The following is a 19,212-nucleotide window of genomic DNA, read 5'->3' on the forward strand; positions in this document are numbered from 1 at the left end:
AAACCCCTCATAAATAAAATTCTGGAGTTTCTCATCAGAGTCTAACACTGTCTATCAAAATTTTGATGTTGGATTATCTCTCTTAGATATCTTTTCAGGTGGAAAATATTCAGGGTGTCTGTGGGTTTTAAAGGTGGTGTGAGTTATTGAGTGCCTACCTCTGGAGTAATTCTGACTGTGGCAGGCCAGTACCTTCACACTCTGCAGCCAGTGGGACTTGAAGTATGACTTGCTGCTGCTAATCTTGCTGCTGTGCTAAACCTGGAATTGGGTCTGACAAGAGTGAGTAATGGAGATAGATAAACTCAGCTGAAGCTGTTCTCAGACACAGCTGTGTTTGTTCAGCTCCCAAGGCCGGACTTCAGCTTTGGCTATGATGAACATGCCAGTTCTCCCCATTTCTTGCGATCTCAGCTGGATGCTCATTTCTTTCTTGGGGCTCTGACTTGAATCACTTTTTTCTTTGCTGGACCTTTACAACCAGCCTAGTGCTCACTGAGTACCTCTCAGGCCGCCCTACTTACTCCCTGTCTGTGTCTACTTAGGCCTGGTTTAAGATCTTAACCTAAGCTAGATAAGTTCATGTTCACCTGAAATCGTAGCCACCTCTGTAGCCACACTCTGTAGCTAATAGTCTTGTAGTTTTCCTCCCTATTCTGGTTCTTTACTGGTGCATAACAAACTACCCCTAAACTTTGTGGTTTAAAATAAATTATTGTATCTTATTGTTCTTGGAGGTTAACCAAGCTCAGCTTTGAGGTTCCTGCTTGGACTTCTCATATGCAATTGTAATCAGATGGCACGTGGGACTGGGGTCATCAAATGGGCCAGACACCCAAGAGGGCCTCCTCAAATGACTGGAAGTTGATGTTGGTTGTTGGCTGGGGACTCACCTAAGTCTAGTGACCTGAGAAATTACATGTGGCCTCTCCATGTAGTGCCCCAAGAATGAACATTCCAAGACACCCAAGTAGAAGCTGCAAGACTTCTTAAGACCTGAATCCCAGAATGTCAGTTCTGCCAGGTTGTATCAGTAAAGCCAGGTCAAAAGGCCGTCCCAGATTAAAGGAGAAAGGGAACAGACTTCACCCCTTGATGTTAGGAGCAGGGTGCACTTAAAGGGAGAGAAGGGATTAATGGAAACCATCAGTGGATGTAACACATTCACCATATTTCCCTTTGAACCCCTAAATTATATCCCTGGAATGGTAAGTCTAGACCAGCAGTTCTGCAACTTTTTGGTAATAGAGTCCCTTCACTGTCTTAAAAACTATTGAGGCCTGTAAGGGTTCTATTGATACTTATTATATTATACATTAAAATGAAAACATCTTAAAATATTTATTTAAAATAACAAAGATAAACCTATTTACTAACATAAATAACATGTTTAAATGAAAATGATGATATTTCTAATACAAAAACTTTTAGTGAGAAGACTGGTACTGTTTTACATTTTCACAATGGGAAGCAGTGAGGGTAGTTTTTCAGTAGTCTTCAGTGCCTGACTCAATATATTAGCTTCCATTATTTCTATTTTAAAAATACATAGCCACTCCTTTCTTTTTTTTTTATCATTGTACAGATTCAAATATAAAGATGCACAGGCAGTTCCATCCATGATAAGTTAGTGTAGTAGAAATAATGTAAAATATCTATTCCCAACTTAGTCACTTTTTGCTTGGCTTGAATCACTCCACTTCCAAGCTTCATTTCCTACTTTTAAAAATTAGATGTTTGGGGGTAAGTTGCCATCTAACTCCAATATGTCTATATGTAATTTGCTGAAGTTGGCTGTTATAGTCTCACAAGAGTCAATTCTGCACATTTTTTCCCAACTCTGTTTAGTGACATCAGTTGTTAGATTGAAATCTGCCATGATGGGAGTATTTACACCACAGAAAATGGCAGATACTACACACAAGGGCATATTTTTTTGGAAGAGCGAACTTAATGGCACAACACATACATAATAACTGGGAACTTGCTGTAGTGTCCACCTCACGGAAAACATAATGGATGTTGTGACAAGTATGGGATTCACATACGCTTCAGCTGGACTTGGATGTCCTTTCCTAATTATCATGTGGTTTATCTAAACTGTTCTATGTTCCTGTAATTTACTTTGTTGGGTAAAAAAAAAAAAAGCATAAAAATGCTATAGGAAAGTGAAGGTTTTATAAACATACAAAAATTCCTTTTTTTCATATTTATGACCTATTCATATATATTTTTCCATTTTATACAGTTTAAAATTAAGTTCCTTTGGTGTATCTGAAATAATAAACTGACCTACTGTTTGGGCCAATTCAGAACAGAAAGGCAGAAATAAATAATGGAGTCAATAATTTAGAGTAACAATCCTTGACAGAAGTCTGGCTCTTTTACCAGGACTCCTAAATGTCTATCCTTTATATCTTAAAAAATTTTTGACCACCCAGATATAGATGAAAAATAGGCAAAGAGCAGGAAAAGTGGTGGAACAGGCAGAGAAGCAGCATTATTCTAATCAACCAAGAAACTTTATCTAGTTTTAAAAATTAATACCCTGTAGAACATACTTTGTCTTTTGGAAAAAAAATACTTTTCCATCTCCCATTACTGTCATACCCAGTCTCAGTACCCAGTTGTCATAACGTCTCAGTCTGACATGAAAAAATGTTCCAGTTTGCTTTTGAAAATGTGATTCACTCTTGCTGGCAGGGATCCCTCTGAAAGATCTTTGACCCATTCTCAGGATGCTCTCAGTTTGCCAGAAGCAAGCACCAAAGGGGATGGGGTTTCACAAAGAGAGAATTCAGGAGACTCCGTGAGTGTAATTCCTCTTCAGGGCTCTCCTCATACTTCTGCCAAGACCCAGCAAGGTGCCTTCATGAGGGCACCCAGTCTTCTCTTTCAAAGATATCCAATTACTCAGGCTCCGAGCTATGAAGCAGGGCTCCACTAAGCATGAAGTGGTTCTTGGGACCCTCTGGAGAAGCAAACATTGACAGGTAATGTCACAGCTGCCTGTCACTCTCCAACAGCGTGGATCTCTGGGTAAGTTCCCGGCACACACAGCGTTGCTTTTAAGTCCTGCTGATTTGGATGTAAGTCTTTCCCTTTTAGCATTTTGCCTGAAATTTCTGTTTGACTTGGAACTCCCCAACCACCAAATTAAATGAAATGAGCATGATAAAAAAGTTCATTGAAATTTACCACAATCATTTGAAGAAACTTCCAATAAAACCAGAAGGAGAGCCAGTGGCCATCTGCCCAGTGACATAAAACAAAAAGCTGCCCACTAGGAGATGAAATTAAAACACTAAGGAAACCAGGAACAGAAAGAATACAGCTTTTCCAGTCTCCATTTATCTAAACTCCAGGCCTTCCCAAGCATTAGTAAATCCATCTGGAAGAGTACACAGTGCTTTTCCCAACAGAGAGAAACTTGCTTTTACTTTGCCAATGACAAAGTATTAAACACACAGACAACCCCATAAATAAATGGGCAAATGATGGGGTCCTTTAGGCACTTTGCCCCCCACAGTGATCACCGAGTTGAGTACAGATTTTTGCACTGTGATCCTGCCCCAGTGTAAAATGGGGTGGGAAATTTTTTTTTTCTTTCAGAATAATATGTTCATTTTTGAGACACATTTCCTTTCTGATAAAATGAGAAAGGATGGGCATGCCATCAGATGAGTTGGTTAAAAAATAATCTGCATAGCCCAGCCAGCGTGGCTCAGTGGTTGAGTGTTGATCTATGAACCAGGAGGTCACGGTTCAATTCCCAGTCAGGGCATATGCCTGGGTTGCGGGCTCGATCCCAGTGGTGTGTGTGTGTGTGTTTGTGTGTGTGTGTGTGTGTGTGTGTGCAGGAGGCAGCCGATCAATGACACTCTCCCATCATTGATGTTTCTATCTCTCCCTCTCCCTTCCTCTCTGAAATTAATAAAATTACTTTAAAAAATAATCTGCATAAGGGAGCTACAGTCAGAGGGTGAACTCACATTGGCTGTATCCATTTCACCTATCAAAAAACCCCACCCAGTCACCCAACAGGTTCTGGAGACTTAACATATAGCACACCAAGCCAAAACATGAAAACAATCACCTTAATAAATGAAATAAAAAACAAAAAGTGAGTGAAACAAAATAAAAACTTAAAATACCATCTAGTTTTGTGTATCTGTGTATCTTTCTCTCTTTATACACACATACATATGTGTATGTATATAGTAAAGTACTCTGCACATAATAAACACTCAATAAACTTTTGATAACAAATAACTGGCTAATGTGGCCTTTCAGTGCTGCCTATATAAATAGAATCAAAGACAGAACAGTATATTACCACATACAGATTTAAAGTCCTGGCACATGTGGTAAACTTGAGATATTTGGCATTTACATTCTATATTCCACTTAATTATCGCATTGCCATTTTCCTAGTAATTTTTCTTTGCTATTTGTGCTTTCTTTCTCTGTCAAGCCACATTTTCAAAACTAGGATATTCCAGAGCTCTGGTATCTGATGATAAAGCACATTTGCTAATTTTTTTGCAAACAATATTCATAGTTATAAAATATGTGTGTACTCTTTTTAGATTTTGTGTGAAAGGAGGTCTTTCATCATTTTTCTTCTACCAGTATCCCTTTGGGATATCTCAAGACACCAACATCTGGTTAGTGATTTCTTGGAAAGGCACACTTTTTCAATACAAAATGTTCTTTTTCTTAAAATAACAATAACAACCTAATTTACATGCCTTAATAGCTTAAAATAGTGAATAAAATAAGCTTTTCTTTAAAAATATCAACCTTTACCCTGTCATACCTCAATGTACTTCTTCTGAAAGAACATGAAACTTTAGGTTAAAAATATGTATGCAGATAAACAGTTTGGTAAGTTAATATGCAAAATATTGAAATATTTGGAATACTCAAATAAAAGCTAGAGAAATGACTTACTCTTCTAAGAACTTCCCAAATTGTAATTTATTTAATTTTCATGGCAACCTTATGAAGTAACCACCTCTAGTTCCACTTCATTTCTTTTCCTTTTTTTTAAATTAAATTTATTGGGGTAACATTGGTTAATAAGATTTTATAGGTTTCAAGTACACATTTCTATAATACATGATCTGTATATTACATTGTGTGCCCATCCCCCAAACTCAAATCATCTTCCCTCACCATATATTTGGTTCCCTTTTACCCTTTATTATCCCCCTATCCCTCTTCCCACTGGTAACCACCATACAGTTGTCTGTGTCTATGAAGTTTTAATTTTATATCCCACATGAGTGAAATCATATGGTTTCTGACTGACATATTTCACTTAGCATGATATTCTCAAGGTCCATCCATGTTGTCCACAAATGGCAGTATTTCATCTTTTCTTATTATGACTGAATAATATTCCATTGCATATATTACCACACCTGTATCCAATCATCTAGCAAAGGATACTTTGGTTGTCTCCATGTGTTGGCCACCATGAATAATACTACAATGAAAGACATATATGCACCCCTTTGTGAATAAATGTTTTCAAAATTTTCAGTTATATTCCCAGAGTAGGGATTGCTGGGTCCTATGGTAACCTTATTCTTAATTTTTTGAGTAGCCACCATACTGTTTTCCATAGTGGCTTTACCAGTTTAAATTCCTACCAGCAGTGAATGAGGGTTCCTTGTTCTCTACAACTTCTCCAACACTTACTACCCGTCTTGTTGATAATGGCCATTCTAACAGGTGTGAGGTGATATCTCATTATAGTTTTGATTTGCATGTCCCTAATAGCTAATGAAGTTGAGCATCTTTTCATTTATTTGTTGGTCAATGGAGATGGTCCATTCCAGGTATCTTTTAGTGGATAATTTAAAATTAATAACAAAACTAACTAAAAGTTGGTCTGTGTTTTATAATCAGCAGGAAATAGCAATTTAAAACAATGTCAGTGATAAAATATTATTCCCCCTCAAGACAGATAACTTCCATTCCTCATCCCTACATACCTGTTGCCCTCAATATTGGTAACATTGCTTTCATAATTAAAATAATAAAAGTAAAGTTACAAACTTGTAAAACTTTTGAAATTTAAAAAAATATGAATAGATTCTAGGATTATAGATAGTGTTGAGTGAATTTCTATATATATGTACATATATATTATATATACCTTTTCTCTTAGGATAATTAGCACTTCATGGGCATCTGCATTTTGCTTTTACACTATAGCAGTGGTTCTCAATCTTCCTAATGCCACGACCCTTTAATACAGTTCCTCATGTTGTGGTGACCCCCAATTTCATTGTTACAAATTGAACATAATTAAAGCATAGTGATTAATCACAAAAACAATATGTAATTATATATGTGTTTTCCGATCGTCTTAGGCGACCCACGTGAAAGGGTCATTTGACCCCCAAAGGGGTCTCGACCCACAGGTTGAGAACCGCTGCACTATAGGCATGTTGCTCATTGGAGATTAGAATTTGTAAAATTTTCACATGCATGTTTCTCACTGAATATCTCCTATTCAAATCATGTAAATGGACATTTTCAGAGGAAGTTGCAGGTTAAATGTATACTTTATAAATAACAAGGATAACAACAACAAAAACCAGAATTAAGGAATATTTCCTTCCATCATTTTTTAAAATAAAAAAGTCAAGGGTGTTTTATGCCCTACAAAAGCTGATTTAATTGAATTGTGAATCTATCTCAATTCAGCTTCAAGTGTCATATGGAAAAGTATTTTATGGTGCAGATTATTAAGACTTACTAATTACAGTTAGATGTCCAATGAATAATTTTTCAGTTATTTGCTTGCCAAGCTATTCGGTCAGTTGGGACATGTTGAGCAGTATATACCAATGTAATGGAGTCAATCTTGGCAACCGATGTGATTTTTTAAAATGACAATATCAAAGCTTATTTTGGATGGATGTACCCTCTAAGGATTAAGTCAATTTAACAAAAATATTAGTTTGGGTTTACAAATATCAATCCTTGGGTTATTTTTTCTTTTGTGGAAATTGCTTGTCTGTTTTTAAAATCTTGACAAGATTGTGTAATTGAAATCTTTGAGCTTTGAAATCTCAGGATTTTTCAGGTTCGAATTTCACCTCCACCACATGTTATGTAACACTGGCTTTCACACATGTGAGCTTCAGTCTCCTACTGTGGAAACAAGTGGAACAATACAAGACAAAGTGTGCTCTGAAGAGTAAATGGATTAAGTTGATAAAAGCCTAGCTTTGTCCCTGCTTGTATGACTAATGCCCCAAATTGTTAGTTTCTTCCCTCACATCTTCTTACTTCTTCCACTTCTCCAAAGACCAGAATACTCTTTTTTTTTTAATATATTTTATTGATTTTTTACAGAGAGGAAGGGAGAGAGATAGAGAGTTAGAAACATCGATGAGAGAGAAACATCGATCAGCTGCCTCCTACACATCTCCCACTGGGGATGTGCCCGCAACCCAGGTACATGCCCTTGACCGGAATCGAACCTGGGACCTTTCAGTCCGCAGGCCGACGTTCTATCCACTGAGCCAAACCAGTTTCGGCGACCAGAATACTCTTATCCCTTGGTGTCCACAAGGGAATTTGGTCCACCCCCCCACAGATACCAAAATCTATAGACGCTCAAGTCCCTTATATAACATGGCATAGAACAATGCATACAGTTGGCCCTCTACATCCATGGATTTCTAACCATGGATCAAAAATTCTGTTTTCAATGTGCAGATATTGAACTCATGGAGGCAGAAACAGAGGGCCGACTGTAGCACCTTAAAATAGTTCCATGGAGTAACAACCTTAAACTTCTCCTCCAAGTCCCTACATAAGATTCGAAGATGGATTATATTTCAGTATTTGCAGGTGAAGGCTGGCCTGGCAAGCAAACAGAGCAGATCCATCCAGATGGGATTATGACTGGGAGTCTGTCAGTTTCTTACTATGCTATGCCAATGTCAGGAGGCATCTCATGAGGAAATTCAGCCTGTTCATTTTTGAACAGAGCACCCAAAATTTTCCAGTACGTTTATTATGTAGTTATTTTTGAATAAAGGACAAACAAAAGCTATATTTCAACATTAAAAAGATGTTGATGTATACTTTGAATTTTCCATGTGTGCCAAAAGAAATAGAACATTCCCTTGCAAAAGTGTGTATGGAAGTGAAATGAAACAAATGGTCCTTTATTTATTTATGTAAGGCTAGTCATTGGGTATATTGCATCATTTAAGCTTCATCCTTACACCTCATTACCTACTAAAAATGAGCGCTGCTTCTAAGTATTTGTATAATCAGTGACGAGCTGTGCTTTGAAATGGAGTGCTACAGATTAGACATCAGAAGAAAAAAGAAGAAAATTGTACTTGATTTTTTGGAACATTAGAGGATATTTGCTTCAAAATTGGAAGTTTCCTAAACTTCAAGTTCTAAAATCTTGGAAATACTATATTTCTCCAATGCACTGACCCAAAAATCACATGTTGCTAGCTTGGAAATAAAGTTTCCAGTTGTTATGTCAGATATTTAAAAGTTTTAGAATTTGGTGAGAGACTCAGAGTCAGACTGAAGGCCTATATCCTTGGATTTTCTCCTTTTTCAGTGGAATAAATTTCAAATTCCCTTTAGCCTAACATTAAATTCCCACCACAATTTGTCGGGGCCTTCCCTTGTTTCTTACTACCTCCCCTTACCAAGCCTCTACTAAGGCTGGAGTAGAATATTCATCTTTTTCTCCCACCTGCACCAAAATGATGCATGCATTGTCATGGCTCTAGGCCTTTGTAAGAGCTGTTGTTTCTAACTAACAGCTCCCTGTCTGTTCCTCCCTAGACATTCATTAGGTCTGTGTTTTCTACATTTCCTGTAAGAATTTTCTTCTCTCCTCTAAATTACAGTTTTCTCACCTGCATAGGACTCACATAATATATATTGAAATTATTTCTTAAAATTTTGCTATACTTTACCATGGACATAGTTCAGGTCATTACAACCACATGGTGTTCAACTTGGGACAAGAAGTATGAACTTAACTTTCCTTGGTGTGCTCAGCATGGTGTATGCAGAAACATGGGCACAGAATGAAGGCCTGGAAGGAGGGGTCATTGCAGTGCTGTGCTCCACCTACTCAGGTTTGAGTTTGAGTTTCACCTTCCTGTGCTTTCCTGCTAGGCTTTATGCTCTGGTACAGTTCATCTAAGAGCCTTATGTTGGAATTTGGCAACAGAGCCCAACTAATAATAATGTGGAACTTAGCTTTCTTTTTGCCACTGTCCCTTGGGTTGTATTTTCCTAGGGCTCCTCTAGGGGACAGGGTTTTGACTAGGGAAAAATAAGGATTTAAGCATTTTTAAAAATGTATCTGGCTTCATATCATTTGGTACTATCCCAGTTTCTACCAGAATTTCTAACAATGAAGACTAGATTTTCTTAGTCCCTTTTGGGGACTGAGTGTGGGATCATGTCAGGTTGGGAAATACAAGTCATGGCCTAAAGCCATGTGCTCCCTTTTCCTCTGAGAGAGTGTTGTTAGAAGAGAAATATTGTATCTGGACCGTTAAATGGCCGGCAATTTGGGACCTCAAAAAGTCCAGAAGTGACCACCACTAACCCATATAATGCTTTGAGAGAATTAGAAGATTCCCCAGGTCTGCACCCAGCACCAAGGCTTGAAGAGCTAACAGTGCACAGATTTCAGCCTCTACTCACGCCATGGCTGGGTGCCCTTGGCCAGGACAGAACCTGCACAACTACTGTGGGGATCTCGGGCCAGAATATATAGTACATTTGAGCATGTTGGTTTAATTTGCCTATTTAAAAAGTATATTTCCTCATGAGAACTGACATTGTGTAAATTATAATGAAATGTAAATATTATACTTTATAATCTTATAATAATTTCCTGATAAATATACTCAATAAACTAGTGTGTAGCATTATATTACAGTCTATTGCAGTTGGCTCTCCTGGTCTCCTCTTTGCTTACCACAACTATCTTTGATCACACTTTTAGGATGGAAATAACCTAGTTTTAATCCTTTCAAAAAAAAAAAGGTTGGCAAACTTCTTTTATGAGTAAATGGAAAGGGTTTTGCAAGGCAGCATATATAAAAATGAAACATTAATCCTAACCCTTCACGCTCTTAAATGGGAATCAAGGTCAGCATTCTGAAAGCAGCCAACTGAAGTGGTGCTAAGTTCAGAAGTTCTTTGGAAAGGAAACCGAACAGCTGACTTTCACTAGAGAAAAAGGCATTTCAAGAGTTAGGTGCACGGCACTGGTGATGTCTTTCCAAGTCATTTTTCTTTAACTAGCTCATCCCTTCTAAATGAATAATAAGAGGCCATAAAAAATCATTTTATTCACTTATTTAATACTTTATTCTTAATTAGGTCCTTCTACTCCTTTATAAGTACAGTAAATCAGATTCTTCCTGAAAGCCTCGGTTGTTCCCTAGGGGAAAATGAAGCATATAGAGAAATCTACCAAATCTTTTAGCCCACCAGAAATTAATGATGCACTAAAGAAGATTTTCAAAAGTACGTCTGGAAGGAAAAACTTCTTTCAGGGTGGAACATAGCAAACTTTTTTTTTCCAGGCTCAAGTTGTAAATAGTATCTTTTTGGAGAGGAAATGCTTCTATGAATGATCTCTGATGGACAACAAACATTATCTCACCCCTTAAATCTATATTTCATTTCATCTTCCAGCATGGCAAACATACTCATACTCAGATACACCGTCACTGTGTCTGCTATACCAGCGTGGTCAGTTGTCTATTTTTCATGTTCCGGCATATTTTAAAACTCAGCCTCTGAATTTTCAATATGATGCTGTGACTTAGAAACACACTGGCAAAAAGACAAAAAGATGTTCCTTCAAAATTCATATATTTTCATCATATCTTTTCAAAGGTATTCTCCTGTTCATGAAGAAAATCTATTTTGTACTTGACTAAAAGTAGTGTTGAAGTTACTTCCCACTTAAGAGAGTAGGGCATTGAGATATTGAAAAGAACAGTTAGGAAATGGAAAAGGATTTACACTTTGTCAAGGAGTCCATTTTTAGCACCTTATCACAGCAACGACAAAGCTCTTTGTAAATGCAGTTTTGACAGCATTGGGATTATCACTCTTTCTATCTGAGGTACACTTTAGTATATATTCACGCTTTATGTAAATATATCAAACATTTTAGCATAAAAATAAGCTAGTTCATATTTTAATCACACATGGTAGTTATCCCCATATTAAAGATGAGGAAACTGAGGCTGAGAAATTGAGCTTTACCCTGCATCGTGCACCTGGCAGAGTTCACTGTCAAGCTCATGTCTTCTGCTTGGTGCCCCTGCATAAGTACACATGTATACCACAAAACCAGAGAAAATATCTGTATATATAAAAAGCCAGTGACCAGAATGACCGATCACTATGATGCCCACTGTGGCCAGCAAACCGGCCCAATTAGGTACATATGTCTCCTTTATTCCCCATTGACCCAAGAGTTCTCTATGTGGTTTGCTGAGGCTGATCCCTAGGCAGCATTGCAACTTTACTTATTCCTCTGCTCATACCTGCTCTTTTCCCATTCTTCCCAGTTACTGTTCTCAAAAGTATCCTTTAATAAGTACTGCCCACTACCGGACTCTCCCACCCTGATCAAGGGCGGGGCTGGCCAGCCAAACTCCCCACCTTCTTCCCCCTGGCCAGCCCAGCCCCCAATTGGCCCGCCCCACCACAATAGGGGGTGGGGCCAACCGGCCAACCTCCCACCATCTCCTTCTCCCAACAGGCCCAGCCCTGATCCACCCCATTGGTGCTGGGCCGGCCAGACCCCACCCGTGCACAAATTCGTGCACTGGGCCTCTAGTATTATATATAATGTTGGTGAGCTACTAACCAAGAGGAGAGCATCTTTTGTTTTCATCTCACTCGAGAGCAGATGGAAGGTCAGAGATTTGGATTCTAGTCTTATGCATGATCGAATCTCTGTGAGACCTTCTTTTCTCTGGGCCATGGTCTTTAAAGGAAAGGGAATTTCAGGAGACAGCAGCCATGATCCTTTCCAGCCCTCAAATCGTGTGAATATGGCCAGATTTCAGTTACCTGATAAGTAATAGAGTTAAAATAAAATTAGTAGTTTCAAACTCTGCCTTTTATTAGAATGCGGGATAAGAATTAGACAAACACAGTTGGTTCTTTGATATGATTGTAATTTTAGGAGTACCAGGAGAGTGGTCACCTCCTAAATAACCCCACAGCATTTCCTGAAATTATTTTCTTATATCCTCTTAATAAATATACACACATACTTGCTAAAAATGTAGCAATTGTTTATATTAGTGGTTCTCAACTGGACATGATCTTGAATCCCAGCGGACATTTAGCAATGTCTGGAAACATTTTTGGTCGTCACAGCTGGGGGTGCTACTGGAATCTAGGGGGTGGAGGCCAGTGATGCCGCTAAACATCCTATGAACTACAGATGCCCTCCCACACACTCACACACAACAAAACATTATCTTGCCCTTAATGTCAATAGTGCTGAAATGGAGAAACCCTGTTCACATTTATAAATAATTGAATGACAATCCTAACATCATAAAACAAACTAAAAATGTTTTTTCTAGGAATTAGTTTTGGTCCATATGACACAAATGTGATACATTTATTTTCAATTATGACATCTTCATTTCTGCTTATAATGCTCACTGAAATCTACAGTCAGAATTTAATTGTGTAAGTAAGAATCCTTGAGAAAAATATAATAACCAGAAGAGCAATAAATTGGAAATTATTTATTTATGCCTTTGAGTGCGTTAGTGCAATGAGAGGTCATTGTGGGGAAAGGCACACCTGGGTGAATGCTATGGTAGAAAGGGTCAGGGAGCTGGAGGATGAGAATTCTTTGCTTTAGGAGCGGGTATTCAAGGGTGATGGTGCCCAGTTTTGCCAACTTTTCAAATTTCAGAGACTAGCTCCACATGAAACTACAAAGAGTAGCAGAACTTACATATGTGTGTTTCAATTCTCTTTTCTAATTCAACTTCAAGTGGAATGTGCAAGTGATTTTTAAAATAGCCAATGATCGGGGCGAATAAGGATAAATGAAATGCTGATTACTTAATAGATTGATGACGAATTGTTATATTAGCTGCTTGGGATTAGGAGTCTCAGTGATTCATAGATTGCATCACTGGCCTCTACTTTAAACTGTGTTGTTTGACTCGAAAGCCTAATAATAATCTATCAGATTTCCTAAACTATTCACTGTTTCGTTTTCTTTTTTCCTCTTAATTTCTCCACCCTGAGTATTCTGTTACCTTTGAACTGCATTTGCTATTAAAGGTGCTATGTAACACATACAGACAAAACTCTGTTGAGATAGCATCCTGCAAAGTTGAAGCTGTAACTGTTTGTATTAGTTATCTATTGTTGCCTAACAAACTATGCCAAAATTTCCTAGCTTCAAATAACAATCAATTATGATGTCACATAGTTTCTGAGAATCAGGGACCTGGAGACAGCTTAGCTGGGTGGTTCTGGCTCTAGAGCCTTTGTGAGGGTATAGTCAAGCTGTTAGCTTGGGCTACAGTCTCTGAAGACCTGACAGGCTGGAGGGTTCACCTGAAGCTCATTCACATGGCTATTGGCCAGAGGCTTCAATCCCCCACCACATGGACCTCTCCATAGGGCTGCTTATAACACGGCTTCCACCAGGAAGAGTGATGAGAGAGAGACCAATATGAAAGTCCTCCTGTCTTTCATCTAAAGGGACATATCATCTGTTCTGCCATAGTCTATTGGTCACACAGTCAACTCTTGTAGAATGCAGGAAGGGACTACACAAGAATACAAATACCAGGGGGAGGTGACCATTGGACATCTAGAGGCTGATTACCATACTGAAGTTGTCTTTAAAACCAATAATCAGCTAGAATCCATCCTATGAAATGTCTCTATAGCACAATACATAGATAAGCTCTACAACTGGTCACTTAAAATAATGACAACAAACTGCATTGAAAAAAGTGAAACCCACCTTGTGAGAACTATATTGAATTTATAATACATATACCCAATGATTTATTTAAATGTAGTAGGTTCTGCCAATCTATCCGTTGTATAGAAATAGCCTTTTGTCCTAATCTAGTAAAAATTCTGTCTCCTCTGTCCTGAAATAGCAACTTTGGGCTTTTGGTAATATAAAGAGGATAATTCTGAGTAAGATTGGCTTCTAGTCCCTGCTCTTCCATCTCCTGGCTACACAGCCAAAGCCAGGTTATAATCTCAGGTGCCTCATCTATGAAGTAGATATAACAGCATTCATCTCCAAAGGTTATTTGAGGACTCAGTGCTAAAATGTGAGCAAACTATTCAGCACATTGCTTCATACACAGTGAGAACATAACAAACAGTAGTTATGAATATCAGTTTCTGTGATATTGTGATTTGTAAGAAATGTATATTTAATCATTCATATGGCCAAAATATATTTGGTCTTCATTCACAATTCCTGGCTCACAGGACCCAGAACTCCTGGATTTCCCAAGTGTTGAGAGCTACAAAGGTGTCTTTTATTACGTGAGTGAAGTGACTTGGAAGCACCTAGGATGGGGGCTGGTTGCCAGGAGAACCAACCACTGGGCTAGAGAGTTGGAATTTTCAAAACCACTACCACTTCCTCTAGTGAGAGAGAGGGGCTAGAGATTAAACCAGCCCCCAATGCCTTAAACAGTCACGACAAGGTAATGCAGCCTCCAAAAAACCCAGGAGGATGGAGTTTAGAGAGCTTCCAGGTTGGTGAACATGTGGAGATTTGGGGAAAGTAATATACTCTTGGAGGGCATGGAAGCTACAAGCCCCTTCCCACATACCTTGCCCTATGCATCTCTTTCACCTGGCTATTTCTGAGTTATATATCCTTTTACAATAAGCCAGAGATCTAGTAAGAAACATGTTTCTCTGAGTTCTGTGAGCAGTTCTAGCTAAGTAATTGAACCCAAGAAGGAGTTGTGTGAACCTCTTGTAGATGAAAAAAGTGCCACATACGAAACCTGACAAGCTCAGGGGAGGCATGCATGGCAGGCCTTACAAACTCAGAGACTCAGAGATCAAAAGTAACCAAGTAGGATGCTGAACATAAAAATTCTTAACTGAGCCCCAGTGTGGCTCAGTTGGTTGAGTGTCATTCATGCACCAAAGTATTGCCAGTTTGATTCCCAGTCAGGGCACATGTCTCCATTTCAGGCTCCATCCCCAGTGGGGGATGTGCAGGAGACGGCCTCACTCTCCCTCTCACTCTACCTCTCACCTTAACTCTTGCTCTTGCTCTCGCTCTCACTCCTCTTGTTTTCTGTCTAAAATCAATAAAAACATATTTAAAAATTCCTAACTAAAAGCAGGTCCTTGTAAGTAGTCACATCACTGACCTGTAGCTTCTTTGACCTTAAGTGAGCCTACCTGTCATCCTTTTGTATCTAAGATAACATACCTTTGAAATGTCAGAGGAATCTTTTTTTTTTCCCCCAGATCCCTCAAGGCACAAACCCAGCACCAGAGCTGGAGATCATAGGATGCCTCATTTTTATCTTGTTCCCTAAATACCATCTCTATGTGCCATAAATGTTAATTATGAACTGCCCTACACCTAGCAGTGTAAAAGAAGTGTCTCTCCATTTTACTTTCTTTGTTTGTTTGTTAATCCTTATGGAGGATATTTTTTCCATTGATTTTTAGAGAAAGTGGAAGGTAGGGGGAGAGAGAGAAAGAGAAACCTCATGTGAGAGAAACACATAGATTGGTTACCTCCAATTTCTTGTACAAATGAAATTAAACATCAGGGTCTCAGAGGGTCAGAGACGTGGGTTTTATTTACTGTGTTAATGGAGTAAATATTGGTTCATAAAACTTTTGTTTCGGGTGTGTGTACTCACAAGCTGGTGTGTGTGTGTGTGTGTGTCCATGAGAGCATGTGTATTTGTTCCTTGTCCTGATTAAAACTATTCCTCTATGGGTCACAGTAAAATAAACAAACAAAACAAGAGAGAGAGAGAGAGAGAGAGAGAGAGAGAGAGAGATCCACCACCACCCTAACCTGACTTTGTTACAACCTTATTCTGTTCTAGTGATTGTGTCTCCCTAAATGTTTTGGAAGTTGGGGTATTTTAATGTCTCTTTGTTGAAGAGCTCTTCCTGTCTAGAATCCCATTGAAAGATGAAATCCCGATTTGCATAGTGCTATGATCTTCCCAGGTTACATCATTAGATGTGCACTAGGCAAGGACAAGGCTCATTGCTTCCTGCCCAATAGTTAGGTGGTTGCAAATGCATTAGTGGTAAGCATCATAGGAAGCTCAGAAATCTCAATGGACTTAATTGTTTGGAATCTTTTATATAGCAATCATCCACAAGGATTTTTTTTAGTTGTGTGGTTAAATAAAGACGTGCTAAGCCCCTGAGATTTATGAAATTCTAAAAATCAATCTATCTTAAAAGAGTCACTGCTTCTCATGGAAGAAAGAACCATTTGAGGCCTTTCATTGCCAAGTTTGTCAGATGTCCAGTAGTGAACCATATAAGTAAATGCTTTTTTAAATTATTTTAATGTCATATTTGCTTTGTATTAAGATTTTAGTGATAGTTACTATCCGTGGCTTGAAATACTTCATCTTCAATTTATCAGTTGTTTTATCAGAAAACAAAACAATACTTAATGCTAATGTCCAGGTTCTGTTATCACTTAGGTAAAGGGATGAATACTGTATAATATGATTAATTTTATACTTTCATTCATCAGCTTTTAAGTGAGATGTTCAGCTGATTGCATTTAACTATAATGTTTAAAAAAATTTTTTAAAAGACTTTTTCCCCCTTTTACAATATTTCTCCAGTCCTGCTCTCCCCTCCCCAACCCACAGTATTTTTATGAAGGACATCTGGGAACTGTATTCACTGCAGCCTCTCACTTTATTCATTGTGGGCCTAGCAATTCAGAGTCTAATCATCACCAAAATCATAATTATAGATATTTCTGTGTTAACATTGCTCAAGGAGAATGTTCCCTCTGAAGGTTTGAAACAACTAGCACATGTGGTAGAAGAGAGTTTTCTATACCCTGTGGCCATAAAGTCTGGAAGAATTAGTGAATATATATAATAAATGGCTCTGACATTACATTAAAATACAATAAAATATTATTATCTGTTCCCAGATATTTTGGCCACCCTATAGCACATAGATTCCTGAGTTAGTATAAACAGGAAAGATACAATTCTTTAAGAATGAAGATTTGGAAAACTCTTTAGCATTAGGAAGACAGTAGTACCAGGGCTCAACAATATGCTGTAATAAATCCTTTATCTTTCTATGGTTTAGAAAATAGTTTTATTTTAACTTTATAAACTGCTTTAACATAAGTATTACTTCACTTACCTTACAGATGAGGAAACCAAGGCTCAGAATAGTTGAGTGACTTCTTCATAGTCATAATGCTGATAAGTGTTAGTAATATGGACCTCTAAGAATGAATTCCTCATTAATATGTTTGTTACTCTCCCACACCACCTCTTATGTCCACAACTATGAGGAAGTTCAAACCCCGTCTCTTTCCATTAGAAGCTTACTTTATTTTTCACGTTGGTATGTTCCTGATTTTTCTTTTTTTACTCCTCAAACAATACTATGATGTAGATACATTATTGTTCCCTTTTTCTGGATGCAGAAGCTGGAACACAGAGAATGAAAGCAACTTGCTGAAAGTCATACACTTAATCGCCAGTCTAAAGCTGTCAGAGTCCAAGGCCTCCTCTTCTATCTCATATGCTACTATTTTTTTTTTTTTTGCTGTTAATTCCCACCTGAGGATATTATTTCCATTGATTTTTAGAGATAGTAGAAGGGAGGGAGAGAGAGAAAAAGAGAGAGAGGAACATTGAACGTTATGAGAGAGACACATCAATTAATTATATCCTGCACCGATCCTGACCAGGCCAGCTGAGGCCAGATTGAACCTTCAACCCAGGCATGCACTCTTGACCAGGAATCAAACCCATGACCCTTTGGTGCTGGGGCCAGTACTCCAACCACTAAGCAACACTGGCCAAGGCTCATATGCTAATTCTCATGTACCCACCTATCAATTTGAATTTGGTAAAAGGAATAATATAATGGCTAATTTTAACTGTTATTTGCCTTCTCATTGTATATTTATATTTAATATTTATACCAGAGAATTCACACTCCTCCTAATAGCTTTTCAAACTGCTTCTCCCCATTTGGCTGCAGACCAAAGTATACCAAAATATGTGTCATTTGCATGCCATCTTATAGCTGACCAAGTGTTTTCACACACATTCCATTTGATCATTGCAACAAACTTCTGAAATACCTAGAACAGGATGTTTTTACTGATGAGAAATATTTATCTCAGGGAACTAAAAGGCTGTGAAGTTCACATGGCTGATAAGTGAAGAAACAAATCTCTCAAGTCTCCTGACGACACCGTCTGGGAGCTCTCCACAACACGACGCTAAAGATAGCCCATCATTGCCCAGGATTCCACCTGCCTGTGTGAGTGCACCAGGACCTTCCTCCCACTTTGGAAGAAATCAGGTAGACCGTAAAGAAGCTCAACTTTTGACATGAGAGGCCCTTACAATTGGGCTGACAGGCATGGTGTGTATTAGCACAGTCAGAAACTCTGGATTTAGACCAGACGGGTGAGAATTCTCGTTCTGCAGTGAACTCTATTTAACTGTGTGTCTTGGGGGAAATTACCTATTTTTTCTGACTCTACATTTTTTTTCAGATGAAAAAGTTGTGAGAAAATAAATTTGATTTTCTGATCTAATGGTGCTTTTCCAGCAAACTTACTTGACTTTTTAACAGAAAATATCTCATGCTATGACACCAGAATCTGTGGCTTTGTGAAGTCAAGAAAATAACAGGCCTCTGAGAAATCTGAGGATATATAGTGTTTGAGCTTCATGGTTTACTGGAAATAATTATGCTGATATAACTTTAATATAAAAAGTCGTGATGAAACTGAATTCTGAGAGGAACCAGCCTGGGTGGGAATGCACAGTACAGAAAAGAGGCTGATTAAGTATGTGCTTCCTCTAAATCATGTTTATGCTCAGTCACGTTGAGTTAACTGAGATCTACCAAACTCTTTCTTTTTGCTCTGTGAGTATATGGAATAAA

The 19,212-nt window shown here is 38.2% G+C and overlaps 1 protein-coding gene across 5 annotated transcripts in view; it reads left to right on the plus strand.

Moving 5' to 3' along the window:
* Nucleotides 1–19,212, plus strand: part of ANGPT1 (angiopoietin 1) — a 278,415-nt gene that overhangs the window by 111,221 nt on the left and 147,982 nt on the right. Inside the window, exon 1 of one of the 5 annotated variants that reach the window (XM_070392100.1) lies at nt 18,544–18,621. The exons of the other annotated variants lie outside the window; for them this stretch is intronic. The gene's annotated coding sequence lies outside the window, so the exon portion shown is untranslated. Of the gene's footprint in view, nt 1–18,543; nt 18,622–19,212 lie in introns of those variants that run through there. 5 annotated transcript variants of the gene reach the window in all.

This window comes from Myotis yumanensis, unplaced genomic scaffold, assembly GCF_028538775.1.
Source record: "Myotis yumanensis isolate MYYU_CA2020_CCGP unplaced genomic scaffold, mMyoYum1.0.hap1 SCAF_15, whole genome shotgun sequence".
In the NCBI taxonomy this organism is placed as follows: Eukaryota; Metazoa; Chordata; class Mammalia; order Chiroptera; family Vespertilionidae; genus Myotis; species Myotis yumanensis.